The sequence below is a fragment of the Plectropomus leopardus genome, chromosome 5, assembly GCF_026936395.1.
Source record: "Plectropomus leopardus strain MGB_pleo_1.0 chromosome 5, ASM2693639v1, whole genome shotgun sequence".
NCBI classification, from domain to species: Eukaryota; Metazoa; Chordata; class Actinopteri; order Perciformes; family Serranidae; genus Plectropomus; species Plectropomus leopardus.
Genome location: NC_142180.1, coordinates 5,960,547 through 5,988,438, shown reverse-complemented (window position 1 = coordinate 5,988,438; position 27,892 = coordinate 5,960,547). Strand labels below are relative to the sequence as shown.

The 27,892-nt window shown below is 42.2% G+C and overlaps 2 long non-coding RNA genes across 3 annotated transcripts in view; both read left to right on the top strand.

The window, feature by feature from the left end:
- Positions 1-1,706: 1,706 nt before the first annotated feature.
- Positions 1,707-24,504, top strand: LOC148189510 (uncharacterized). 2 transcript variants are annotated; one of them, XR_015776516.1, is made up of 9 exons: positions 1,707-1,998; positions 3,462-3,803; positions 3,998-4,099; positions 5,033-5,148; positions 5,330-5,525; positions 16,289-16,618; positions 19,112-19,214; positions 22,623-22,755; positions 23,319-24,504. It is a non-coding gene; the product is annotated as an uncharacterized LOC148189510 (long non-coding RNA). The 2 variants fall into 2 exon arrangements; XR_015776515.1 differs by having other exon boundaries at positions 1,707-3,803.
- An 873-nt stretch (positions 24,505-25,377) lies between these two features.
- Positions 25,378-27,892, top strand: part of LOC148189509 (uncharacterized) — an 82,502-nt gene continuing 79,987 nt past the window's right edge. Inside the window, exons 1-3 of the long non-coding RNA XR_015776572.1 lie at positions 25,378-26,151; positions 26,249-26,334; positions 27,584-27,769. This is a non-coding gene — a long non-coding RNA (uncharacterized LOC148189509). The remainder of the gene's footprint in view (positions 26,152-26,248; positions 26,335-27,583; positions 27,770-27,892) is intronic.

Below are 27,892 nucleotides of genomic sequence, written 5' to 3'. Positions count from 1 at the left end.
CACATAGAGAAGAGGTTGGGGTGGATGGATTGGTCAAACAAACACAGGATTTTCACCCAAAAGCAGCTGCATATGTCCTGTGTGAAATCAAAAGTCAATGTCATCTGAACCCTTTTTTCTTTTTTCTTTTTTTTTTTGAAGCCTAACTATGTAATTTATTTGCCTGAGCCTCACCAGTTAATCCTAAAACTAAGTGAACTTACACTGGAGGTTTATTTTGATAAACAACTGTATGTATTTAAGAAGTGGAAACTGATGTTTTGTTCCTGACCTTTCCAAAACTGAAGCTAGGGACGCCATAGCTTGAAGTGTACGGCAACTGATGAAGCACTGGTACTTTACAAGTTGAGAGTGAAAACTTGTTGGCCAAAGTGAACGCCACATGAGCAATTAGCATCAGCAATTAATAAAGTATTAACTGTTTTAAATCATATTTGTTATTACATGATGTTCTCACTCCCACTCCTGATTTCCAGTGCCCACTGTGCAGATGTCCTGACTAACCAGGAGGAGTCAGGATGTAAGTGATAAGGACATGATCCCTCACCGCCTTTCCACTCACTAACACTGCCCAACTGTGTGTGTTACTATTCACATCCGAGATAACCAAACTGGAGGTACATCTACTGGGAAAGAAATTTCAGGTCTTTGCTTCACTCCTGTGTCAGCTATGCACCTGACAATGAAGGCGAAAGTTTTGAGGAAAGAAATTTCTGACTTTTTCTCCACAATGAAAACAAAATTACAATGAAATAAACAGATTAAAACATGCAAAACAAAACCAAATCAAAACTGGACAATACAAACTTCCCTCAAAGTCCAATTATTAGCTTTAAGCTCTCACCTGCATCTCACTGTGAGCAGACGTTTTAGAGTTGTTATCATGTTACCTATTTGATCTGGTGTTAAGAGAGACTGCTTATTGTGGCCCTTTTTGTTTTAGCAGTATCGTTCCTTGTCCTAAAGTTGAAATCATCAGGCTTATAACATACACTCTGTGTTCCCCGAAAGAGATTATTTTGTCAAACTCCACTTTCCAAGGAAGAATAAAAAGTCAGACGCTGTATGACAAAATGTATCACAAATTGTTTTCAAGAAATACCAAATAAATAATCACATAAAATGTGGACAGAAGACAAATTCAGAAAAGGAAATTGAACTTGGTCTTTAAGCTAATGGAAACAGTAAAAATAAAGAAATACTGTATGCTCATTGGCTTTGGCCATAAGAACATAAAGATGCTTCAGTGCTCTTTATGAGTTACAATATTGATAGTTTAACTTTCCTCAAACACTTTATTTTAAAAGGCATCATCATGTTTGGAATGTTGTTGGAATTTTCTCAGACACAAGCAATGAGGTACAACGAAGAAATCAAAGGCCACAGCAGAACAAAATGTCAGAAAATAACACAGATGACCAGAAACAAAACCTAGACTAATTGGACATATTCAAATGATCAAATATTTAAAATGTGACTATAATCAGGTGCCAGATGTAACTCAAAGGATGAAGAGGGAAGTTAAAAGCAGCAGGAGCAGGAAATATGAACAGAGTGATCAACAGAGAGATGAAATCTTACCAGACCACTCACTGAATTATTCAGGCCTCCCTTTTCCGCACCTGTCATTCCACCTTTAGGTTTCTCTCTCTCTTAATCTCCCAGTCTCCCTTTGGTTTGGTCTCTTTGTAAAACAAAGTGAGTCACAAACAGCTGATGGACACAGACGTGGCTGCTGTATGAACTCAGGAGCGTGTTTGTTTTGTGTTTGCACAGGTACAGAAGTTCACCAGCAGGAGAGCTACTAATTAATAGATACAGTCGGTGGATTTAAATGGGATGCAGTGTAAACGTGTGAGCCTGCTGTGACAGCTCTGTGATAGACAGGTAGCTCTAATGGGGACAGTCCATTTCTACCCTCCATTTTCTTGAATTATTGAAGGCGGGGCTAAATCCAGGTACTTTTGAATGAATGACAGCTACACTCACCTGAATAAGGTAAGTTCACTTTGAGATCATTCATGCATTTTCTACCTCCTAGCAAGCACACTCACATATTTCCCTAAGATTCAAAAATCAGTCAATATAAAGTTGCTTTTTTAACTTACAGCACATCATTTTTGCCGAATCCTAAGCATGTGTTTTTTTGGGGTTTTTTTTGACGTCCCGGCATTGTTTGCCATGTTCTTTTGTTGTCTAAACATAACCATGTGCTTTTGTAGCATAATCCCACTATGTGCTTTTGTTGACATCCTGGTGTCGGTAGCAACATCCCTGAATGTCAACAGCAGACGCAGAAGGATACCTAAAGCGTAATATGTAGATGCGGAGGTCCACTGCAAAACGGCAAAATGTGTTGACTTGGGATGAGAACATGTTGTTAGTTCATGCTTATCACATTACACCACTTGCTGTCTTGTAATTGGGATTCTATGAAGTTGTGGTTTTCTTACTACATAACTGATCGATATAGTGGGTCACACACTGCAAGAGTTTTTACCAGGAGGAATCCCCAGAGAGTATATATAAATAATATCTAAGTCAAACAAAACAACAAAACATCATTCCATGTAAGTCATTGGGCAAATAACTTACAAAAACATTGCATGCAATAGTCCACTTTCTACCTCTCTCTCCCTCTAAGGAACACATACACACACCTTGGAAAGCTCTGCGGCACTACTTTTCTCAGTCGTCAACCTTTATCTAGTATTTCCACTGGCTGCAGCATGCCAACAGGTTCTCACAAAGTCGAAATATTTAGTATGCTAGATATCTGGGGGGCTTCTGCCACGCATTTGAGCTCCTTTCAGCTCATGTCTTTGCACAGTTCACACAAAACATTTTAGCATTGATATGTAAGCACCGAGCCAACACAGATTTGCCTGTAATTTGGGGCTTTTATCTGGGAGCTCCAAAAACTGCTGATTAGCAGAAAATCAGGGCTAAAGTTGTGTATTATGAAGTACATATAGTAAACAAGATCCTTTTTGGAATATAGCTGCTCACGTAAAGTCTCTAGTAATGGAAAGTGCATTAAAAAAACAAAGAAAAAAGTACAAATAAGCAGCTAAATGTACACCAGAGATCCTATTAGTAGAACAAAAGATGACTGAGCTGTGTAAATGATGTTTATACAATTTGAAATTTTCACAGTTCAAATTGACATAAATTCCCAGGTTCAAAATATTGGACTATTAGTACAGTTCATCTCTTTCCACTAATACACAAATGTCTTCGAGTAACCATGGCAACGGGGGTACCAGATGTTGGCTTTGGTGGTAGCATTTCACATTTTGGTGAAAAATGCTTGTCTGCCACTTCACTGCTACAGCACAGAAACCCTTTTATTTCCTCCACTTTGATATGACCATGACTTATTATACAGTGTTGTGATCTTCAGGCTGAAAAGCACCACCTGACCGCCTCTCTTGTCCCCCTTCATGTGTTAACATGCACAGGTCATAATCAAGCCTTTCTGGAAAGGTGTGTGTCAGCAATCCTGGGATCTCATCAATATTAATCAGAGCTGGTCAGAGAATGCATAAGCATTCATTAGGCCTCATAAAAACTAATCATGGGCAGCATCTAAGGTCACAGGACACCCATGCCTGCATGACAACATGCTGGAGGCGACTCACTGCAGGGGACGCTCGCCCGGTTCTGTATCCAGCATTTCAGGCCTCCAATGCCCTCCCCTGCAAACCCACTGGTAATACAACCGATGATCTCTCTTTCATCATCACACAGGGCCCTTTATACCCCTATAAAGTCTGACTGACCACAATGACCACCTTCAAAAAGTAAGTCATTGAAACTTCCATTGTCATTATTAGGAAAGGACTTTGCATCATATTTTGCAAAACTATATGAAACATATTGTCTTTTTTCACCTCGTGTTTGGTTTTTGTAGTGTGTGTGTTTTAGCCACATTAAAAATATATGTTTAATTTGTATTGCTTTTGGTTGGATGATATGTTTTTTTCTTAATCTGAAGGTTAACAGCTTCTGGGTCAAGACTGCTAGGGCCAAGCCAGCAGATTCAAGTACCTCCTAAGCTCGCAGGCTCCATGTTGTGCGATCTTTGAGGACCTTAAAGGTACAGTTCACCCTAAAGTAAGAATAACATATTTTCCCTCTAACATGCTATTTATCTGTCTGGATTAATTTGGTGTGACTTCCCTAGTTTTGGAGATATCGGCCATAGAGAGATGTCCATGCAAATGTAAACATCAATGGCTTTTTCCTTGGCTGAGCTGTAACATTAGCTAGCTCAGAGATGTTAGGTGCATGGATGTATTGAGAAAGTCTGGATACATCCTGGAGGTGGGGCCCCGTTCATTCCTATGATAGTGGCTCATTAGTGTATTGAGCAAAATAAGCTATTTTTCTGGAAATAGAATACCCGGATCTACCGGCCCATGAGGCTTGTGCACTAGAGACTTATAGCAGCCAAATAGCCTGAGCGGGTAATTTCTGCTGGCGAAGTGACTGACTTCTGATTTAGCAATTCACTAGCTTAAATAGTGGTCTAAAATTAAAATTAAAAAATCTTGTGGCTCTTTTAAACTTTCCAAATGTTTTTCTGGGTCTGTGGGCATCACATGAGCCTGGCGCACTTCCTGGAGGCTTGGTCTTCTTCCACAGAGTCCAGAATGTTTTTTCTACAGTGGCCCAGAATGGACAAACCAAACATTGGTTCTAGATAGGGCCATTTATGTTTTCACATTGACTACTGTAATTCTCCTACATGCTTGACACATGAGAGAAGTTTTAGTTGGTTGCAATCTGCAATCTCACTTCTAGATGCCACCAGATCTTTACACAATAGACCTTTAACAGAACTTGACTTGATCTGTAATTTGTCAGCTCAGATCAAATGATAATTCATCTTTGACTCTGTTTGACTTTTAGTAATGTTGCTGTTTCCCCAGATTTTACAGTACATTCATAACATATAGACAGAATGTCTTAAACCAAAAATAAATGACAAATTGTAATGAACTGTAAATATTATTTATTATTTTTGCAGAAATAGAAGCATACCAGCTTGCTACGGGAGGTCCCTTTTACAGTTTTTAGATGGAGGTGGAGGTGGTGGTGTTCAGCGAAGATGGATGAATGAGTGAACTAACAGCAGGACCAGAGGTGAGACAGAGGGACTGTTTTTATATCAACATGCTGTTTTGGTGAACCACTTCAGTTTTAGTCATCTGAGGGTTTCACATCTTAGACCACATAGTGTCTCCTTACTGGCTCCAAATTTTCAAAGTAAAATGAGAAATGAACAAGTTTGACCTGGCAGCTTGTCTCTTGTGTGTGTTCGCAGAAATCCTGATTCCGCCCTGATGTGTGAGCCTGCAGCTAAAACACACACCAAGGCAATGTGTACATGAAGGAGCTGAGCGCGAGTGTAAATGTGAGCACTTATGTCAGTGTAAACTTTGAAGAAATGGAGGAGAGTTTCAAGTTCAGCAACGCCTCTGGTGCTCGGGATCTAAACTGGACAGACCTTGTGTCAGCAGGTTGGTTTAAGAGAACACACACGCATACACACCAGCGACATGAACACACACACACGCATGTAGAGCGGCTGAGCAAACAACATCAGCAGCACATAAACAGGTGTAATCAAACGCACAAAGTGCTGAAGAGGGTGGAATCTGTGACGTGCATGATTAAAGGAGCCTTTGAGCAACTGAAAAGCCGGCGTTGAAGACCAGAGAAGAAGAAGAACAGAGAAGAAGTGAGATGAAGAAGAGGCCTTGGCCTGAGGCTTGTTAGTTTGTGTCTCTAACAGCAGTTTGTTTGAACCTCTGCGTGGCCTGTTTTCTTATTGACAGCTTCTCCTTCATCACCCTGCCAGGCTGCGGGGCCACAGAGAGGGGTGGGGGGGACAGGGAGCTCCCGGGCGGGGGAGGCAGCCCAATTCACCTCACCCCCCCCTTAGAGGTGGACGCTTCAGCTAAAGCGCTGATGGTTAGCTTGCGCAGCTCCGTTTGTGCTGAAGCCTGAGCTTTAAAATGCTGTGTCTGCCTCCGACACACACGTACGTCCACACACACCTCAGCAAAAAACACACACTCGGCCCGTCGATACACACCCGTCACCTGGCACTGCGAAACGGCGAGTAAAGTGTGAACAACATACACATGCATGAGCTAACACATATGCAACCGGCGACACTGCCGTGTGACATCACCTGGGCCCAGAGGTCCCACAGCTCTTCCATATGCACTGTCCTGAACACACACATGCATGCACGCGCACACACACACACACAGCTCGCCTCTAGTCATGATGTACGCGGAGGACGCAGCCTGCCCCACCAGCACTGATACGGTCATCAGTAGGGTCATTAATTGTGGTGTCCCTCAGGGGGCAGCACGCTGAGGCAGGATGGGATAGGAGTGGGAAGGTGTGTGTGTGTGTGTGTGTGTATTGTTGTCCTTCTGTCTTTGTGAGGACCAGCTTAAGTTTTAGACTTTGAGAAGGAGGACATTTGGGTGAACAGGAGGTTTTTTGGGAGTCAAAAGCATTTTTGCGAAGTAAATCATTTTTGTACATTAAGCACATTTTTGCCAAGTGAGTGAACTTAAAAAATTGAGGATGATTTTCAGATGTTAAAGCATATTCTGAAAGTGGGGGACAAGATTTTGGAAAAATGAAATTGAACTTCAAAAGTAAGGACATTTCTGGATGGTATTTTTTTTTTTAAGTGACTACAATATTGAAAGTTAGGACATTTTGAAATGTGAAGACATTTTTTTTCTGCATGTTTGGAAAGTGGAAACATATTCCTAAATGTAAGGAGATTTTGGAAAATTATTGAGAAGTGAGGACATGTCTGGAAGATGTAGATATTTTTGAGAAAAGTTACTATATTCTAGAAAGTGAGGGCACTTTTGTGTGTACATTATAGAAACTGAGGAAACTTTTAGGAGAGCATAGGATTAACTTTATTTATCCCCAGATGGGAAACTGGTTTGCCACCATTAACAATAACATAAAGACTCTTTTGGACCTCACAGTATTTTTGAAAAGTGGGTACATTTTTGGAAAGTGAGGACATATCTGAAAGGTGTGGGTATTTTTGAAGAAAAGTCTACATTTTGGAAAATGCCACTGCTGCCCAACACTAACCACAAAAAGCACCACCAAGATTTGCATGTCCATTTTAAGGCGCGTTTCCACTACGTGATACTGGCTCTACTCTACTTTACTCTACTTGCCTTTTTTGGTTTTCCATTAGGAAAAAAGTACCTGGTACCTGGAACTGCCTTTTTTGGTACTTGCCAGAAAGATCACACCATGAGGAGGTGCAAACGTTCCTCACCTTACTGGCCGACGAGCATATCCAACAAATGCGAGTCTATGCGTATGTGTGTGTCGTGTTGAAGATGACATTACAGCAGTTTCGCATGGTGTTGCTATGATGACCAGCTACACTGAAGCGGTACTATCTTCTAATGAAAAACAACTCCCACAAAAGTACCCGATACCAAAGGCGAGTGGAGTAGAGTAGGTACCATGTAGTGGAAACCTAAAGTGAGTGCATTTTCCAAAGTAAGAACATTTTGTCCGGTCCTTGCTTTTTTTAAGTACCATTTGAGGGCTTTGGTTTTGGGATCAAAGTTAGAATGAACTTTAGGGGCTATGCACTAGGAAATGCATTATGTCAACGAGGACCCTTAAAAGTGTAAAAGAACAAAATTATTTGTGTGTGTGCACATATGCGTGTGTGTGGGGGGGGTGTAGATGTCTGCCCCACGCCGATGCTGCATCTGGCACGGGGCAGACATTGTGCTTGTTTTGCATTTTAGCATGCTGCTGCTTGCATTGCGCACTGTATGTATAATGGAAACATGCATGGAGTGTGTTTCTCAATTGTGTGTGTATGTAAGTGTTAAAGTGGTTGAGTTTATGCGCTTTTTAATAATAGCCCATAAGAGCATTTATTTGAAGAAAACTTTTTTTAAAAAAAAAGGAAACAGAAAAAGAAAGACATGAATCTGGACCTAATTACTTTTGCTTATGTACACATATGCATATTTTTGTGTGTAGTCATATAAACTACACAAGGTATACAGTACTGTTTACACTCTCGTCTTTGCTAGTCTCTTTCTCAGAGCTTCTGTCTTCTCTTTTCCCGAGTGTTTGTGTGTCTGTTTTAGTGAGTGTGACAGTGAAATAGTGTGCATGTGTTGTGCTGTAAATCCCCTCTGTTTGTCTGGTTTCCCCCTCATTAGTGAGAGAGAGTTAACGTTAGCACAAGTGTCCTGCGCTGGACCGTGAGATTAGTAATTAACGCCGAGTCTAACGAAGGGAGAAAAAACAACACCTCGACAAAGTGCGACCATCAAGCAGCCAGACCTGCTGACAGAGACAAACCTATCCACTGACACTTCCAAACTATGCCTGGTGTGCACGCTCACATGAGTGTGTATGCGTGTTTATTTAGGATATTTGTATTCATTTTTTGGGGATTCAGTATAGGGCAAAAAAGAAAACTGCAACAAAGAGGACAGAAAAAAAACCCAGCGTGACTCTTTCTCAGTGGCTTCCTATTTCTGTCCCTAACTTTCATTTTTTATTTTCAAATTCAATCACAATATCAGCTTTTTTGGTCAATCATACACTCTGGTCTCTCAATCTCAGAGAGACCGGACTCCCCCCTCAACCAGTTGGCCTCTTCTACCCCTTCACTGTCTGGCTTACAGAAATCCCAGAAATCCAAGCGGATGGAAGCTCCCCGTGGTTAATGATGTCACAGGCTGATCCATTCCTGTGTCCGCTACGCTCCCACTCAAATCCCTCACAATTCCCATATGTGCTCCATGATAAGTCCCATCATGCCTTTCTGCTGACCCTCCTCGGCCCCCTTATTCATTTCAGCCTGTCTACTCCAGAGCCCAGATTTGGGCGGACTGGGGGCAGGTTTGGAAGGGTTAATAGGAAGCTAAGAGGTAGGAAATGATGGAAGGAGGAGGACAGAGGAGGTATTTAGCTCACCTCAGAGAACAAGAAGTGTTCAATAGCGGTATCAAAAGGAACAGGAGATGTCCTCCATTCTACACAAAGCTGGAAATCCTTTTATTAGCCCAGTGGGGATGTAATGGGAGGAGACGGAGGCTTGGAGCTGGGAACAGTTATCTCCTGGTTATGTTTTCATTTTCTTTTTAAAGTGAGACTGCCATAATACGTGGCAGCTACTCCTCTTCATTTTGAGTTTAAGTCCTACAAGCTAATCAGCTATTGGTTTCATACTGCTTTTCTTTTTTTGTCCAAACAGGAGCATAATTTTTATATACACCAATGTTTGATATGGGGACATGAGAGTTTGATTCTTTTGAAAATTGGAAAAGATCAGAAAGTGGTTTTACTGACCACTGTACCTAATTTTATGATGCACAAAATATACTGTGCTTGTTTCTTAATGGCTGACACGTTTTTGTTTGAATCAAACAGCAGGTTGTGCTCAACTGCGATAATCATTAGTAATGTTGGCAAAACCCCGTCTCAAGGTACAAGGTAACTTTATTGTCATTTTCTTACACATACTTAAAGAAGAAATGAATTTTAAGGGGATCTTAAATCCTGCTACATCTTTTTGGTGTTGAAGGAGGAGTTGAGGAGTCAAAGCCCAGTGAAAGGAGCTCCTTTTTAGTCTGGTGGTTCAGCAGCAGACACTTCTGTATGTTTTTCCAGATGGCAGCAGGGTGAACAGACTGGGGTGGCTGCTGTCTTTCAATATCCTTTGAGCTCTGTGCAGACACCTCACTTCACCGAGGTCACTGATGCTCTGTAGATGGGAACCAGTGATGTTCTGGACAGTTTTAATCACCTGCTGTAGAGCCTTTCTGTCCTGGGCCGTGCATGAGCCATGCCGGTTGGTGATGTTTCCAGTCAGCTGCTTTCTATTGCTCCTCTGTTGAAGTTAACCAAGATCTTGCCCTGGAATTTAGCCTTCTTAAGTTTCCGCAGGAAATAGAGCCTTTTCTGTGCTTTTTTAACCTGGATGGTGATGTGTGATGACCAAGATAGGTTCTCAGTGATGGTAATTGCAAGGAATTTTTTGTTTACCTGCTCCACCTCAGCTCCACTGATGTAAACAGGGGTGTGTGTCTTTGCCTCCTTCTTTCTAAAATCAACAATCAGCTCCTTGGTTTTACTGACGTTGAGCAGTAGGTTGTTCTATGTGCACCAAGATTGTTGATTTCCTCCCGGTGTGAACTCTCATTGTTTGTAATACGACTAATGATGGTAATGTCAACCGCATACTTCACAAGAGTTCTCCTGATGTCTGGGAGTGCAGTCATGGGTGTACAGTGTGAACACAGGGAGGCTGAGCACACAGCCTTGGGGGGCTCTGGATTTGAGCACTAATGTAGAGGAGGTGAGACTGCCAATCCTAAGTCTGTGGGGTCTCCATGTGAGGAAGTCCAGTATCCAGCTGGAAAGTGTTGTACTGAAGCCAAGAGTGTCAAGTTTCCCAATCAGCTTCATGGGAGAGATTGTGTTGAATGCTGAGCTGTAGTCAACAAACAGCATCCTGATATAGCTGTTCTTATTCTCCAGGTGAGTGAAGACTGAGTGAAGAGCAGTAGATATGGCATCTTCTGTGGATCTGTTGGTTCACAGAGGATGCCATATCTACCTCTCTTCACACCCAACTTGTCAAATAATGATGCTCGGCCTGTGGCCCTTGGTGTAAGATATTGACACAATGAGGCACCCTTTAGCAGTGTAAGAGACACATCAGATGAAGGCACTTTTTGACACTGAGCAACTGCCTTAGTATAAAGACAGAGGAAGTCTGTATAGTTTGGGTGGTAGGGGAGTTGGATGGGTCAAACAAACCCCAAACTTTCACCCACGGCGCAGGTGTCCTGTGTGAAACAAAAGTCAATCAAGTTATTTTAACAGTGTAGTGTGTATGTATATGTCTATGTCGAGGGACTTTTGGAATTTATGTGACACCCAGCCAACATTTGTATGTGGGGCCCATGTAGGTATTAAATGGGCTGAAAACTGGGCCCTATATGGAATTGTCTTTATGGGTTTCATAATGGCCCAATGCCAATTGCCCACATGGGCGAGTTACTTAAGTGGGCCCCAGATAAGATGCCCATTTTGGGCCCATACCCTACTACTTTGGCCACACCAAAACACAAATGGCCCTACCCAGAGCCAGTATTTGGTTTGTCTCCTCTGGGCTACTATAGAAAAAAACATGGTGGACTTAATGACATGGTAAATCAGGCAAATATAAAAGCACATATATCCCACTAAATCCTGCACCCTAGACCTTTATTTGTGCTGATAGTTATCTAATTTATTTGGTAAAATGGCCAGTGCAGGACTTTTAAAACTGCAGTATTACTTTTTTACCTCATGTAAAAGATCCCAGTACATTAGTCTTCAGACAATGTGTGCAGTATGTATTCTTGTTCTTATACCTTTCTGAGGACCTAGTTAAGTGTGGATATGGAATATTTTCTCTGGTCCCCATCTGTTTGCAGGGCAGTTTGGGTAAAGACTTAGTTTTTGTGTTAAAGTTAGGCTAGTAGTGGGGGTAATCATCAAAGACATCAAAGAGAGAACAAATGCATGCACGTACAGAGTGTGTGTATGCGTTTTTTTGTGTTTGTTTGTGTGCAGGCGACCAGGGTCACTGAATAACTCGTTCAGCCTCTACCTGCCATGTTGTCGGCGGGCTGAGAGAGTGAGAGAGGTGTGTCTTTGAATAATTCATAATAAGTAGATTTCAATAGGCTGAACATGTCCCTCCTGATGAGTGACCTGTCAATCAGTCAGAACCCCCCTGTCACTGGACGGGGGCACTGGTGTTGAGGTGCTGATGGACCAAACATGGAAGGGATAGATGAAGAGGGACAAAGGAGAGAAGATGGGGGATACAGAAACTAAGGAATGAGGGCTGGTAGAAATCAGCCCCCCCTCCTCCACTTCTTCGTCTCACCTGGAGAGACTCATGCGTAGCTTTTACTCCTCAGACCTCGGGGACGTCAAACCCAAAACGTGTCTGGAGCGGAACACTGTGAACCGGGGCCGTGACGAGGAGCTGAATTAGAGGAGGAAAGTGGCTAAAAAGCTCTGAGGAAGTTGCTGATGGAGGCAGTTGTGTGGATCAACTCTCTCAGGTGGCTGCCAGCTTCACTACGTTCCTTCCAGGCCTTCCTAACTCTGTAAACTCTATGTTCTTGTGTGTGTGTGAGTGAGTGTGTGTGCATGGATGGAGGGGTGAGGTTGATAATGTCAGCAGCGACCGGCCGTCTCTCAGACCAAATGGGCCTCAGCTGTCAACTGTGGTTGAGCTAAACTGAGTTTAGGGGAGATTAACAGAGAATGACATCCTGTTTGCTTCAGTCTAATCCTAATCTAATCTGACAGGGCTGCATGTGGGGAAATGTTGCGCTCACTTTGCCTCCCCGAAAAGCTTGTTTTACATTCTTTCATTGTGTCCAACAACACAGGGAAGTTATTATTTAAATTCTGGTGGGTGAATCTGAGTCCAAGTGTTCCTCTTTAGAACTAAATTACAATGGATGGATGGATGGATGGATGGATAGGTTGATGCATGGTGGATTTACTGATGAAAAGATGCATGACTAATTGGTTGATGAAAGATGAATGGATGAGCTGATCAATGGATAGATAAGTGAATGGGTAAAGTGACAGATATACCAGTGGATGGATGGATGATAAATCATGGGTGAGCATGTGAACAGATGGACTGAAGGACGAGAGCTAAATGAATGGATGGACCAATGGACAAACAGATGGATGGTTGGACAGACTAATGCATTAGTTGTTGGACCAATGACTGTATATAAAGATGGACGGCGTGTCTCCACTTCCTCCCACTTTACAAAAAATGAAGCCAAAATAACCCGTACACTGGTGCACTGATGAAGTCATTTGGAGCCAGAGTCTGTGCAGTAACAATCTCCAGGGTATCAAGATCCTGCTATCTTACCAAATGTGAAAAGCACCATTTAATCTTACTTAGCTAACCATGTATGTAGCATGTCCATACAAGCTAAAGTTTAAATGTTTATATTTGTATGTATGATCTAAGCAGCTAACTAACATTATCCCCAGTGGGTAGCTAACAACCTGGTTTTATACATCCAAAGAACTTCTATAAAAATTAACTGCATGGTAACCAGACCTCTAATTGAGACAGGCCTTTATTTTTCAAAATGTGTAGCCACACCGGGCTAATTAAAGGGAGCGGGCGTTTAACTGGGACTAGGCTTATATTTGAAGAATAATGGTTCTTCAATATGATCAGAACTACCAAAAATGAGTCACCCACAAGGTGGCGATCAAAATTTTTTGCCTTCACTTTTGGTAAGCTGTCAAGCCATCCATCTTTATATACAGTCTATGGTCTGCATAGACAGAGCGATGGTTGAAAAGATGAGTGGCTGGACAGACAGATAGATGGATGGACAGAATAAAAATGGATGGATGGATGGATGGATGTACAATAGACACAAGGCCCCACACAATAAACACAGTATGCAAAAGACTGTTGTTGCATTACAGCAACACATGTACTTCACTCATTCAACATGTATTGACTTAAGTGCTCCTCTACTGCCCCCTACCCCCCCAACCCCCCCTACCACACACACACACACACACACAGACACACACTGGGCGTGGTGTGTTGCTGATATAAATTTTTCACTGTGGTGATCTCTGCTGTAAGTGGAAGACCTCCCGACTCTTCTACCCGCCGTCTCTGCTGGGAGCTTCTCCACACGTGAAAATCTGCTAACAGCTACCCAGGGAAGACGAGAGCGCAGTGTGTGTGTGTGTGTGTGTGTGTGTGTGTGTGTGTGTGTGTGTGTGTGTGTGCGTGCGTGTGTGTGTGTGTGGAAATGCATGTGTGTGTGTCCTTTCATTTCAGCTCCTCTGGGTCCGGCAGAGTGAATAAATAAATAAAATATTCTTTTCAATTTGTTTGTAATCTTTCTAAGAAAGCCCTTTGCTTCCCTTCAGCTCTTAAAGCACTCTGTGATATTTAAAATCTTAATAGGAGAGAGGAACAAATGTGCAGCTGTGTGGAGAGGACACCTGCTTCTTTTTGGTCTCCAAAGACATTCTTTCAGGTGAGCGGAGCTGCTGGGTGGACCGCTGTGTGTCCTTGACAGTCCTATTGAAAAATTAAAACTCCCCCCCCCCCCCTTTTTCCTCCCCTCATGCACCCATTTCTCCTGTCAACCCTCTTGAGCACTGAGACAGGTCAAAGGTCAAGTTGCAGGGATTTCCAGCCTGTGCTCCCCTCTGAGGTTTTAGGAGCTCATTCTTTTATGAAGATATGAAACAGAAATATAAGCTTTGTTTACAGAGAACATCTAAGGGTGGTAAGTAGTCAGATCTTAATTTTAAGATACTTGCATTTTATAAAGGAGTAGTTGTGTACTTATCTTTATGATTTGCATTATATCAAATTGCATTTTGATACTATTTGTAGACACTATTTTTTCTTTTTTTTTAGCAATTCATGTTAACCGTCTGTATTTTAATTTTAATTTTGTGATAACAGTTGTTATTGCCGGAGTCCATTCTTCCTGCAAATGATTCACATAACTACACACAGGTGATAGATAGAAAATGATGCATGTACTGGATGTGATGCAAAAGACAAAAGGTGGACACTATGTGTAATGTGTACAGCATTTTATTATGGGTCCAGTATTAACATGATAATACCTAACTGTCTTTATAAAAACATCACACCATAATGAATCCCTTAAGCCTAAAGATTAGAATCGGGAATCGGGAAGAATAGGGAAGTGAAACTGAGAAAAATTAAACACTGCCAGCTGATTATGCAGTGTTTAAAAACCTTGAACTCTGGACTTTATAACTTGTTTTTAATTTGACATGCATTTACTTGTGATGTGCTATTGTGTGTAGCTCTTTATTCTGTGTTTTGTAAGGGATGTGCTTTTTGTTGTATTGTCTGTCTTTTGCCTTCTTCTTTGAATCACTTTATATCATGTTCCATTGTGTATTATTTATTTTGCGTCTGTGTCATTTCTTTCTTTTTTTTCATCCTCTTTTTTTTTAAACTTTGTATTATGATGTCATTGTGATGTGTAACCGCTTTGACCTGCCAGGGGACTGCAGATGCTTGTATCAAATGGTAACATTTATGTTTTAAACTGTACATGGTCCCTTTTAAATAAAATAAAATAAAAACAAAAATAACAACATAACAACAATTGGCTGCACTGAAAAATATATGTTTTTAACTCAGATTTTCCCTCAGAAAATTAGGTGTAACTGTTTGTTTTTGAGCCGTTTTAATGTTTTAAAATATTCATGGTTTCTACCAGTATCTTTGGAAAATAGTTTGGTAGCACTCTGAAGATCCATTTGAATGTTCATGTGTGGGTAAAATTTTATATTATCTGTACACACATAATGTAATCCTCATAGACACAAAATAATACACAAATATGAACAACCTGTGCTTTACACAGAATTGCTGTGTTTGAATCAAAATATTGTCTCTAACCCATAAACAGAGCTCCTCATAGCTTTTTCTGTATGTAGGTGTGTGTGTGTGTGTGTGTGTGTGTGTGTGCGTGCGTGCGTGCGTGCGTGCGTGCGCGCCTGTGTGTGTGTCGGTTCCTGATACTCTCCATGCTCTGTGATTTTATTGACATCACTTATTCATGTCCCTGCTATCCCACACAGGTTCACTTAAGACTATTGTCACTACACCCAGTTTGAGTGGTACTGATCTGCATTTCTGTGTTCTTCACTGTTGTGTGTGTGTGTGTGTGTGTGTGTGTGTGTGTGCGTGCACATGCGTGCAAGCGTGAGTGAGTGTGTGTGCGCATGTTTTTTGGTCTGTTTGAAGGCAACTCAGTATTTTAATCAGAGCTCTGTTTCCAGTAACCGCTGTGTTTCTGTGTGTGTGAGTGTGAGTGTGTGTGTGTGTGTGTGTGTTTGTGTTTGTGTGGAGAGATGGTCAAACATCAGATGTGAAAACAGACAGCAGGTCAATATCAGTCAATGCCCTCTGTTATAAATATCAAACCGGCATCATCCATCCTTCAATCACCTCTTTGTTCTCCTGTCCTATCATCACCCTCTGCACAGAAACACAATCTTTATCTAAATAACTTGTTTTGGTCTTTAAACCCAAACAGAAGCTCAGAGCTGCAGGCTGAGGCCTGATAGTGGACTTCAGTCTGTCTCACATGATGTCCTTTTCTTTCTCCTCTCAAATCTGTGTCTCCAGCAGCCTCCTTCTAAGCCGGAGAGAGCGGTCCTCTTGATCCTGTGGAAGCTGTTTGAAGAGTTTCAGTCCCTGTGCCTGCTCTGACTGACAGCCGAGCTCCGCTGGCCAGTCACTGGCCTGAATCCCCCGGCTTTGGGCCTCTGCAGCCGGCTCTCATCCAGGCCTGATCCCACAGAGGAAAGCCGCAATGCCGTCAGGACGGATTTGACAGTCCTCGCTCATCCCAGGGATGTCCAAAGTGCTTTCACAGTGGGTGAACAAACCCCTCCCATTCTGGCTCTGCGCTACCCCAGCCAACTAGAGTGTGACAAGCAAGTGTGTATGAGCTAGGTATGTTTACATGTGTCTTTAGCTTGATTTTGTTACCTTCACTGTCGAGGTTATGTCTTTATTTCTGAGTATTTTTTGCTGTATTTGTCACCAAGATATGGGTTTGTTGGTGTGTCCGTACAACGTCACAGACAGGCCAGAGAATAGGGAAACAATAGGCAGCAATAGGAACAGAGGTCTTTGAAAGTTTTTCAGCACTTTCTTCTCCTTCTATATCTCTTACTTATTCAGTCTCTCTTTCAAATTTGGTGCAGACTAACTTGGAATAATGTTTTAGCGCTGCTTAGGAGGAGACAGAGGGTAATTAGTGATGACGCGTCACTGCATCTTGCTGGTTAAGGAGCTGAAATTACCTCATTGTGTTCCAATCAATGCTGATCGGAGCCAGAAGCGATAAAAACCTGTGTCTACTGCAGTCATTTGACCCGGGTGTGACTGCCGACTGTATGCATTGTCATTGCATTAAGGAGGTGGAGGCAGGTGTTAACAGGGTTTTTGTGCAGTGGGAGTGTAGCCTTAGTCACACGGACAGCTGCCTTAGCACACTAACTCCAGTTTAAACAAAGTGGCAACCGCCGAGGCTGTATATAAAATACATCTAATGGAAACACGTCAGTTTTGAAAAAACTCCTATTTATGGCAAAAAAAAGCTTTTACACTCGCATGAGGTGGTATTTTATGCGATTCGAAAAAAGCCATATCTTTCAAAACTGCAAAGGAAACACTTTTTTGGCTTTTATAGGTCACATGATGCTATGTCTATGTGCTTGTTGGTAGGAACTGGCTCCCTCGGGCATGATGCAGCAGGTGCTACAAGAGGTGTTATTGCATCACAAAACTCTTCAAAAGTAAAGCGTATCATCAGAAGTTTTGAATCCACAATTCCTCTGTGAAATCGTGGACTAAGATCTTCCAGAAATCCCTCATACGTGGCTGCTGTGTAATAATATAAGGGCTATAAGGGGCTTGCCTTTCCATTATCGTTTGCATAACATGCCTACGTCCCCTATGATTGGTAATACTGGTGTTAGTGTGTTGGCTGCAATAGAAATAAAGCTGATAATGTTTCGAAAATCCATCATCATGCTTCTTGGAATGTTATCGCAAGAAAAAGCACATAACATCACTCAACTGAAACATAGTCATCTTGCAATTATGTTTTATCAACATTTCAAAAATATCACTTAAGTTTTGTATAAATTTGTAATGGAAACCCACCGACTGTTCTGTTATTTCCCTCCTAAAATGTTAATAACACTCTACAGCGACTCTCCGTCATCTGTGGGCTTTAAACAAAATGATTGAGTCCAGGTTTTCTGACTCAAGCTAATGATTTAAGCTGAAGGATCTCTGGCTCCAGGGAGGAGAATTTGACCCATGAACAAGGAAACATGTCAATAACATTTGAGGTTCAGAGGTCAAGTGGCATAAACCTGTACACTCCATTATGAAACACATCTCCCAGCGTAACAGCAGCGCTCTGATCCACTTCCTGCCTCGGGCAATCAGAGCGAGAGGGGACAATGTCTTGGGGCACGCGGCTGTGACTCCGAGCTGACCCTGTCCACTGCTCACTCCCAGGTGCTTTTTCACTCTATTTTTGGAGCAGGCTGCTCAATGGTTTCCTGATTGATTGTGATCCTGATCAATGGCTGGCAGTGGCTGGACTCCTGTCCCAATACTGGATCTATAGCGTCTCCCTCCCTGCAGCCTGTGCAACTTCCTTCCTTGTCTGCGACTGAAAGAGGTTTATCAATGAAGTTCAGCTCCCACTCCTCTGTCTACACTCTCCAGCCACTTCCTGACCCAGTCAATGTCCTGTCTGTCTCCTGACACACATGCTCACTGTAATGATCCAGTTGGAAAAGTTGCACCAACGAAGAACCTACCCATTGTCTTTGAATATTCTTCAAAGGGTCAAACACCCAAACGACAAATATATTTTCTGACTTACCTTTTAGCCACCACCTGAACAACAAATAATAAGAAACGTGCCTCGGTCCTTTTTAATTGATGCTCCTCGCAGGCTTTTGATCTGATATGCCATAACCAGGGAACCAGTGGTATTTTGGGAAAAAAGTGTCTAATTAGGCAAAATAATTGTATATTACAAATACCCCAACTTTCCTCTACACAGTTCTATTTGAGTTATGTTTTATGACATCCAATACCACAGAATAGGCAGTTTTTTTGGTAAAAGGTTACAATTTATAGGTAGACAGGTTTTATTTTTCATTATTCATGCTTAAGCATGTTTGCTGTGTGTTTACAAATTGACAAAAATAAATACACACTGACACTGTAACTTTGCCTTATTTTGGTCAAAGTATTAATGCTTGGACAACACGTTCTCATCCCAACTCGTCACGTGCTGCTCTGTCAGTGACTTTCCGCGTCTGCCTTATGACAGGGCAGTCACCTACCAATCACCTGGTGTGATGTCTCTGTATTTACTCACTTGTGTGTGGTTTGGTGTGTGTTCCTCTCTGACAGGCAGGCTGAAAAGGTCTGTGTGTGCTGGTGGAAACAGTCATCATGTTTGGATCCTCACGTCTTTGCAGGTTTCACAGTCTTCCAGCCTGTTCCCAGATCCCTGGTGAGTACAGTGTCATCACCAAAAGAGAAGCAGTTATCCTTTAGGTTTAGTTTAGAATCTCAGCCCAGACTCTGTGTTTTCACACTTCCAATACAGTATGACATACTTTATTGTCCCCGAGTAAAAGTTTGTTTTGGACTCAGATGCTGTGCCCATAAATGCTTTCACAGTCACAGCAGAGCAGCATTAGCAGTACCAACAATACAACACATTCTCATCCCGACTCATCACATGGTGCTGCTCTGTCAGACAACTTCTGTGTCTACTTATGACATTTTAGGTATCCTTCTGTGTCAGCTGTTTTTGCTCAGCGATGCTGTTAAGGCAATGTCAACCAATGCACATGGTGGGGTGAAGCAGCACGGCCTTTATGTTTACACAACAACGTGGACTGTCACCATGGTTGGGTTTAGGCAAAAGAAGCACATGGTAAGGTATAGAGAAAAAACACACATCCACACAGGGAGTGAACTCTGGTCTTCCGCACAGAAGTCAGTTATTTGTGAGACCTATCCACCCTCAGCATTTGATGCATTTCCGTCCAGCCGTGCTCTTAAGTGACGCTGCCCGTGCCATCCAGCCATCTGCCAGTGCATGATAACAATGCCACCAGTTCTGTCCGAGCACCTTCTCATACCTATCTAACCACCACCATTTGCCAATTTTAAGCATGCAATTAGTTTTTCACACAAGAGAAACCTGTGCGTCCCATACAGACGCTAAATGGGTTGCAACAAAGCATCGGTATTTGACAACTTGGGAATGAGAACGAGTTGGACAGTTGAAATTTTCAGAATAAGCAAGTAAGGCAGCCTTGAGTTGAGATTGGTTTGTCAAACATTGCTTACGTGTTCTGCATTACATTTGCATAGTTTGCCCTCTGCCCCAAATACCCTGTTGGTTGGACACTGAGAAGGACCACAGTTTGGGCTGAAAATACTCAGTTGAGGCGACGAAATTTAGCAGAGGTTGGAGAAGAGGTTTTTTAAAATTTTCTCCTCATGATAACATTTTCATCTTTTTTCCCCCACCTTTAAACCAGCACCCTCTAGAGAAATCTTTAAAAACCTCGTAGTACAGGCAAAACTTTTAAAACTCATGATAGCACAGCAACTGGCATAAAAGACATATTTTTACAGCCTGAAATATCAAGAGTTACAAGTGAGTCTGAAAAAAAAAGTTCAATTCCTGGACATACCTGTGCAGTAACAGAGAGAATAAAATGTTTCCCGTGAAGTGAAATATCACTTTAAGCTGCTTCACTTTGTTTGGGAGCCAGCAAGTCGACAGTGGTGCCAATGTGGAGTAAATCTTCCTGGGTTTGTGTGTTAAAGCCTCACAGAGGGAAGGAGGAGGTCAGAGGAAGACTGCTGGGGAGGAGGAGGAGGGCCCAGCGAGGCCAGCCGTAAGACTCCTCGGTCCTGCCCACGGGAGATAAGTGTCCGTCCCCTGCACTTCATACACCAGACCCTGAGAATATGTACAGTATGTATATAATATGGAGATGCACACACACACAACCATACACACACTATCCAGATTATCAGCTGGAAGAGGTTTACACAGACCTCACATCCTGAGCCCACAACTTGCACACACACAAACACATTTTTAACACACATGAACATATCCAAAGATAGCGTTAAATGTGGCGAGGACAGCGTGCATCCAGCGGTGGCTGTGTGGAGAATCGGCCTGACTAAGCTCTGAATTTACATGGCTAAGCAAAGTTGTTAACCCTGAGAGGCAGGGCCAGAGAGGGAGCTAATGGGATTTCTCTGTTAATGAAATTTATGAAAGAAAGTGAGGGAAGAAGAGTAAGGGAGGGATGGAAAGATAGAAGGAAAAAATAGAGGATGTAGGGAAGGTCCATATAGCTTCTTCACATTGTTTCTGGCAGCAACAACATAATTTTATATTTGTCTGCATACAGCGATTTTGTCCTTTTTTACTTAAAAAACCCTGATCGGAAATGTGTGATAAAAAAAAAGAAATCTGGAACAATAAAAGTTTTGTTTGTCAGCTGAGTTGAGGTTCGTATATTAAAAAGGAGAAGGTGCTTTCAAAGTGGAGGAAATCAGATTTTTTGAATACAGTGATCATGCCCATGTAGAGGCCGTTTGTGGTTTGGCCTTTTGTTAACACGAAACAACGGCGTTTGAGGGCGTTTTGGGGGCCTAAAAACACAAACTTTTGAAACCAGGTTCCATACTGTAATCTTTTGAAAATGCAACCCCTTCTGTCACCATGTAAACTGGTAATGTGCAGATCCTGTGAGAACAGTGACGTCATGGCTTTGTACATGTGTTCTTCTGTGGTGTGTTGATACAGAATTACACTGCCAGCTACTGGCCTGGCATACAAACTATAGCATTTTCTGTGTTTTTTTGCGGATCCGTGTACACAAGGATCGTTGTCACAATGTTATATGAACGCAGATTTTTTTTATAATGCAAAGGAAAGACTTCTCTGTTTTTAGTAGGGCTGTTCTCATTTAAACATGGCATTCATAAAGACAAAGCGTTTCTCATTCCGAAGACAGCACCTGCCGTGGCAGCATGATTAGAAGACGGGCGGCATCAGTTGAGAGCGCAGCCAGACGGAACCTGTCAGTCTGCATAATACGCCAACGAACAGTGTCCGGTTGAAATGCTGCCGCTAACAAGATAATATAACGAGCAAGAAGGTCCCTACAGGGTGGGCAGGAAGTGGGGTGGATATATCCAACAAACCCTAGACTTTTAAATCGGTGACGGTGTTCAGTTACCGTCTGAATGTGATGGTTTTTTTCTACCACGAAGCCTTGTCCTAGAGCCTTGTCCAATCCTAAACATGTGCTTTTGTTGTTGGCTGCCATATGCTTTTGTTCGCTAAATATAGCTTTGTGCTTCTGTAGCGTAATCCCACCATGTGCTTTTTTTTTACTGTCGGTTGTGGCATCCCAGAATGTCAATAGCAGACACGAAAAGATACCTAGAGTGTAATATGTAGACGCACAGGTCCACTGACAAAGCAGCAATATGTGATCACTTGGGATGAGAACATGTTGAGCTTTTACAACATGCTGTAGCACAGCCTATCATGCCTCCTCTATGACAGAAAGACCATAAATAAAAATAAAGAAGATAGGGCCAAGGTAAGTATTCAAAAGACAGATATCATTTTGAATGTTGTCCCTCTCTGTCTCGCTAAAACAGCAGATGAAAACGCTGCATGGTACACATGGCTGAGAAGAGACAAATTCACTCATTCAAGAATATCTGCATCTCTGGTGGGAGGCAGTGATGACATGTCATGATGTGTCAGAGTTAATGGTGTACCATTAATTATGTAATCTTGTCACAGCATACTGAATGTATTCACATGGCTGCAGCTGATGGTATCCACATCATTTTGCCAAATTTTCAGATATGTTAAAAATGTGTGCAGTATTGCCGAATAACTTGTGAAGTAAACGAAAAAAAGAGAGGAGGAGGGAGAGAGGAAGGATGACTGCCCTGATCACGCTGCTCTCAAGGCTAAAGAACATTCAACAGCCAAGGTTGGCAGATTTTTTTTATTTCGCTGTGTTTAAATAAAAAGTTTTATTTTATGATTGTGTGAATAATGACTGTCCTCTCTAACTTGGAAAAGCAGGAGTATGTTGTCTATCTTTAAAACCAATTAAGGAGGAGGTCTAAGTGGACATGAGTGTGCAGCTGTTTACCCAGGGAGTCAAGTGTGCACACACATTACTGGAGATGATGGTTCATGTCCTACTCCCTAACTCAACTCAATCTATAGATTAAATATCAGCATTGTACATTTATGCACATCACAGATATGTTACATTTGTATATTACATATATAGGGAATATGTTGAAACTTTATTGCAATATGGTAATAGTTACAGTTTTCATTTGAGATTCTGAAGTAAGTAAGGTAATATTTGCTTGTTCATGTAATTAAACAAAGCAAAAGAAGGCATTTATAGCAGTGTGCCATCACTATTACAATCCTTCTCCCTCAAGTTGAGCTAAAAAAAAGACGTAGTAAGGTCTATTCAAACAGAGTAAGAGATAAAGTTGACATGTTGGTTGATGCCAGTTTGTGTTTTCTCTCCAGGGTTCAGCGTTTGAGTTGACAGCTGCCCTCCGGCTGTGTGAGCTGCACCTCGGCCTCTCAACACAAACCCTGCAGCGGCAGGAAGGTCTCGTTCCCCCTGTTTGCCCCGGAGTGAGTGGGCAGAAGATTGTGATGAGCGGGGAAGAAGAAGGGGGCAAGTGTGCTAGGAAGTGAGTGAGGGTGTGCTGATGGGGGAGGAAATTACCCCCGAGTCTGCACATTCTCCTGCGCAAAACACACAAACACGCACACACACACCTACGTTTTCCTGGGTTTGGTTTGCTGTTTTAGTTTGATGCTGAGGCAGATTTCTTCATGAGCCCCCCACCCCCCCACAAACACACACACACACACACACACACACACCCACACATACACACACAAACCTCCGCTAACACACACATACACACACCCCCAACTCACCCCTTCGCCCCTCTCGCCCTCCGAACCCGGCACAGTCAGCATCGGCGTGGCGACGCCAATCGATGCTCCGCGCCCCGCTGAGCGTGTCCACACAAGGCCGAGCGAAGGGCCCCTCCGCAGGGGATTGTGGGAAATCTGATTTATGATGCCCGCGGTGTTGCTGACCACTAACTTTTGCTCCCTCTCTCTTCGTCTTTCCTTTTGTCTCTCCATCTCTCTCCCACTCTCGCTCCCTTCTCCCCGTGACTTACCTGTTTAACTCTCTTTCTGCAGAACGCCGTCGCTTTATGAAAATGAGAGTGACTGTCGGAGGAGCACCTGGAACCTCAGAGAGAGAAAAACACAAAGTAAAGTGAACTCCACTGTGGGGGCAACAAGACAAGAGTTTAAGTAAAAGGGACTGACCGGAGGATAAGAAGGGGTTTGTTAAGGAGGATGGGATGAGATAAAGAGGTGGAGAAAGAAAAGATGATTCCATTTCATAGGGATCTGCTTGCCAAAGAAGGAGGATGTAGAGAGGATTTTCATGGCTGCTTTGGTGCTCAGCCTCTCTCATCTGCTGTTGTCCCTGCCCTGGCACTCCTGGTGACGTCTGAACCAGCAAGCAGCGCACACACACTCAGCCATCTATCTCATTACATCACATATGTTCTGTGTTGGCATCCTGATTGTTGAAGGTCAGTTATGACAAAATAACTGAACAGGTCACATGACAAGCTGCCTGGAGCACTTTTCAGTCAGACTTGACAGCATGGAGGGACATATTTAAAGAACACGTTCAAAAAGGGTGCAAACAGAGAACTAACGACGATGAGAAAACTGGTTTGACTTGTTCAAAAAAAAGGGAAAAAATAACCCAAAATGAGCATCTTAGTAAGAAATGCCTCTCCCTGTATTCTCCTGTCTACACATCTGGCAGACGCTGAGACTTTGGGTCAGTCTAAGGTGAGTCCAGTAAATAGGCTATTCTCCTCTATAACTTTGGTTTGGTTTTTATGTTAAGAAATGGAGAGATTGTAAGCAGTTAAACTAAAAGAATCATTGTATTGCCTCACAGTAAAGTTAGCAATGTCAGCTAGATCTTTAGGCAGCTAACAATTTTAAAATTTTGGCTGTAAAAATTGCCCCAAATCCAAATAGTCTATTGTTCTGCTTCTCACACACATAAATTCAGTTGTGTACATTCTGCCTGTTGCATTTAGTGCAGTTTAACGCCATCAACTGCTCTTACTTACATGCAGTCACTTAATAAAGTTATTAGGTCTGAATCGGCCATTTTGCCACACAGGTGGAGACCAGTGGCTGAAAACCCTCCAACGTTAGCTCCGTTTTGCTTGACAAGCAGCATTAACTGTAAGTTTATTTGTTGATATACTGTTTTCTATACTGTTAAAATGTTAGATGCTAGTATTATTTAGACTCATTTTGCAATTTTTGTTTAGATATATGTGTCTACTTGACTTGCATTTATCCCACCATGCTAGCTATGTTATGCTAGCCATTTCAGTTGTGGGAAGATACATTTATACATATTTTTTCTACCTTTAGACATTAATATTTCACCTTGCATTATTGTTCTATGGGACTTATACTGAATGTCCTCTGTATTGTTTTATAGTCCCTGCTGAAAAAAACACAGTTTATGCTAGTAGCTGGGTTGAGTTGGTTTTTCACTGGTTGTAGATAGTTATAAATGGTTCTAAATCCAGTTTTTGCTGGTCTTTGATGGTTTAGCTGGGTGGGCCACCAGCCTATCAATCTTTTTGCATCCCATGACTTAAGTGATTCATGCTTTTTGCTTTTCATACTTCCCCCTCATGATATTGTTACTTCTCCATACTCAAGGACATTTATTTAGTTTCAGTTTTACAGGAACTTCGATGTATAAACCAGCTTGAGTGGCTATTACAAGTTGGTGTGACTAGCTAAACCATCAAAAATTGTGGAAAAAAAAGGGCGTCCGGTGACTCAGTGGATAAAGCAGGCACCCCATATATGAAGGCAGTGTCCTTGCCACACCGGCCACGGGTTCAATTCCAGCTTGTGGCCCTTTGCTGCATGTTACCTATCTCTTTCTCCCCCTTTGCCAAAAAAAATGGAGAAAAAAAAATCTTTAAAAAAAAATGTGCAAAAACATAACTTAAGAATCACAAAAGTACTGGTCAACTTGCTTAACCCTCTGACTGATTGTGGTACTGTGTTCCTTCAATGAGATGCTTTAACAGAAAAAAGCAGTCTGGCTAAAGGCAGATTTCCTGAGTGGGATTGTGCAGTTCCCCCCTAGCTGCACCTCTTGCAACTCTGGAAGGGCCTGTATGAATATCAGCTGGCAAAAAAGTTGCCAGGAAAAAAGCTGCCAAAAAAATGCAGTCTGACAGTGTAAACCAAAACCAGTGCTTCTGACTTTACGGTAAGAAGATGAATTACAGCTAAATATCTACGTTATTATCTCATCTTTGTTTCTTCAAACATAGTTGTTTAACTGTACTTTTCATCTGGTATTTCAGTGGAAGACGTGGATTGTCATTTCATGTACCTCTGCGCAAAAACTGCATCAATGCACTGGAAATTCACATAGCAGTTTATTGTCAAGGTACGTAGTTCATTACTACATTTGTATTATTTATTGCCAATAATATCAAAAGTATTGAAGTATTCAAAAAATGTAATTCCCGGTTATAACTATCACTTTGATGACATCTTTGATTGACTGCTGTTGTATAGCACTTTTCTAGTCTTTTCACCGCTAAAAGCACTTTCACACAACATGTCACATTCACACATACATTCACTCACTGTTGGCCGACGCTACAGTACATGGTGCCACCTGCTACTCCGTAACCATTCACACACACTCAGTGACGCAGCATGGGAAGCATATTGGGTTCAGTATCTTGCCCAAGGATACTTCAACATGTTGCCTGGAGGAGCCAGGGATCAAACCGCTGATCGTCCACTTAGAGGACAACCCGCTCTACCACTGAGCCACTGCCACCCAAACTTGTTTTATGCTGTTTGATAGTTCATTTTTTAATGTCAAGATCTTCAACACAAGCTTTGGCATGCAAACACACACAAAATAATGTCATCACAGTGACACCCACTGTGTAGACGATTTGTGTATCACAGTGTCACTCAGACTGTCTTAATGTGTGTCGGGGCTGCAGGGGGCCTCCCAGCTCCTGCTGTGTGAGGGACCGGCTCCTCCTCGGGACGTTGGCTCACTATCTCCTCCACCTGAAGAACACAGTAAATTAGAAAGTTAACGCGCTGATGGGGCGGAAGATTGCCCTGCTGGGCTTTTGTTTGTGTGTGTGTATGTAAGTGTGTGTGTCTATTTGTGTGTGTGTGCTGTAAAAGCAGCTCCCCAAACAGCAGGAGATATGCACTAGACTAATGTGTGATTAAACACATCCATGCATGTGATTGGTTGATTTATGTGCTTTGACAGTGGTAACTGGTTGGTTTTATAGATCAATCGTGAGGCAGGGGGGAGGGCGGGCCAGGTGATACACGCTTGTTAGGATAGTGAAGCATCGTTATTGTAATCTTTAACATGCATGAGCCTTAACTTCATTTTCCATCCCTCGCTAAACGCTAAAGAACTATATGAATCCCTGTAAACCTCTATGGTATGCAGTTGGTAAAAAAAAGATAAATAGTAATATAAATAGTAAGCATAATTTACAGAAATTTTCAAAAAATGATTTTTTGGGGGTACAATTTTGATTATGTGACCTTATAGCAACACTGTGGGAAGGCTACAGGGAGTGATTTTTTTTAATAACCCATCCATCCATTTACATTTTATCAAGGCTTAAAATTCTGCATTTGTTTTGCAGGGCTGCTTGAATGACAGGCTGTCTGTGAGGCATCGCCACAGCGATCCACCCCTTGCCCCTTCGCAGCTCCAACCTCTTACCCAAAATATGGTCACTCCTGGCTCCAAAAAACCAAGATGATGACAGCCAAAATGCCAAACTCCAAGTTCCAAAGCAGCAGTCCACAAACCAATGGGTAACTTTATGGTGAGTAAATACATTGTTTTATACATTCTATGCAGATTTACTGTGTTGTCTGTTGTCACTACACTAAAGCAACTCATTAGGCCTTCAGGTGGGTCTTAATCATGTCTGGTGAACTTGAATCTA